A 1,757-nucleotide genomic window follows, 5' to 3' on the forward strand; every position below is an offset into this window, starting at 1 on the left:
AATTGTAGTTGCTGTAATGGTTGGAGTTATGGGGTCTATGATCTTGGCTTTGGTTTTGTTGGTTTTTCCACCCAAAATTTGGGTGGTTCTTCCAACCAGGGTTGTAGGTTTTAGAGTATGGATCATGAGCTTGCCTAGATGAATTTCCAATGTAATTGGCTTCCTCCTAGTCAAATCCTTCCTCTGTGTCCAACTCTGCTTGTGGTGAGGGTTGAGTATAGATTGCTGCAGCTTGATTCTTCTCCATTTGCTTGGTCAAATCAGCTAGTTGCTTAGTGATCATCTTGTTTTGGGCCAAAATTGCATCCATGTGGTTCAGCTCCATCACTCCTCTATTGTTGCTTCTGTTTGAGGCATAGAAATATTCATTATCAGCCACTGTTTCTATGACATCTATAGCCTCTTTAATTGTCTTCTTCTTGTTGAGAAAGCCTCTAGAAGAGTGGTCTACAGCTTTCTTGGATTGATATGATAGCCCTTCATAAAAGATATACAGTTGTACCCATTCATTAAACATGTTTGGCGGGCACTTCCTTGTCAAATCCTTGAATCTCTCCCATGCTTCATAGAGAATTTTACAATCTTGTTGCCTGAATGTCTGCACCTCAGTCCTCAGTCTATTCACTCTCTGAGGAGGGTAGAATCTTGCCAAGAATCTGTTCATTACATCTTCCCAAGTTGTCAAACTTTCCTTAGGAAAGGATTCGAGCCGTTAGATGCTTTATCCCTTAAGGAAAAGGGAAACAGTAGTAATCTGTAGGTGTCAGGATGAACACCATTAGATTTCACTGTATCACAGATCCTTAGAAATGTAGTGAGATGTTGATTAGGGTCTTCTTGGGCACTTCCTCCGAATGAACAATTGTTTTGGACAAGAGTGATGAGTTGAGGCTTTGATTCGAAATTGTTAGCATGGATGGTTGGCTTTTGGATGCTGCTCCCACAATTCCCAGGATTGGGATTATTGTTGGAGCCTAGCACCATTCTCTCTTGTCCAGCAGGATTAGTTGCACCTTCCCTGGCATGGTTATGTAATTCTCCCTGATGATGAGTCTCCATATCATCCTCCATATTTATATCCAAATCCTCCTCCTCTTTCTCTGCACCAATAGCCTTTTTTCCTCTTGATTCCCTCCTTAATCTAAGGAAGGTCCTCTCAGGTTTACTATTAAAAGAGGTTGAAGTTTTCCCTCTTCTACCTGTCATACACTCAACAAATACAACAAGAAAATAGCAAGTGGAAAATTCTCAGAAACTTATGGTTAGCTTGTTTAGAGCAATTAATCAAATGGTTAGTGGGTTAGCTTTTTGGAAAGTAAAGGATTAAAGAAAAATAGCAAAAATTGCAGAAGGTAAAATTAAACAGCTTAAATTGAAATTCAATTAACAAAAGAAAAGAAAAATGATCAATCTAGTTATCCTCCAATTTAGTAATTGTCAATATAAAACCAATTCCCGAAAATGGCGCCATAAACTTGATGTCACAAAAACATGTCTCTCAACAAATTTCTACCGGCAAGTGCACAGGATTGTCGTCAAGTAAAAACTCACTATAGAGTGAGGTCGAATCCCACTCGGATTGGTTGGTTGATCAATGTTAATTGGAGAATTGTTCAAGTTAAACTGAATCAGATTTGAAATTGGGATTGTAGAATGTAAATTGGAGGGAAACTTCAAGAGCAGAAAATTTAAATAATTGAATGTAAATAACAGAAATTAAATGGCAAAAGGGAAATTGCATGAAATTAAAGTGCAGA

The 1,757-nt window shown here is 38.3% G+C and overlaps 1 non-coding gene across 1 annotated transcript; it reads left to right on the plus strand.

The window, feature by feature from the left end:
* The first annotated feature begins 511 nt into the window (after positions 1-511).
* LOC112753055 (small nucleolar RNA R71) lies at positions 512-619 on the plus strand. The gene has a single exon (XR_003177456.1). It is a non-coding gene; the product is annotated as a small nucleolar RNA R71 (small nucleolar RNA).
* The last annotated feature ends 1,138 nt before the right edge of the window (positions 620-1,757 follow it).

The sequence above is a fragment of the Arachis hypogaea genome, chromosome 15 (genome assembly GCF_003086295.3).
Source record: "Arachis hypogaea cultivar Tifrunner chromosome 15, arahy.Tifrunner.gnm2.J5K5, whole genome shotgun sequence".
NCBI classification, from domain to species: Eukaryota; Viridiplantae; Streptophyta; class Magnoliopsida; order Fabales; family Fabaceae; genus Arachis; species Arachis hypogaea.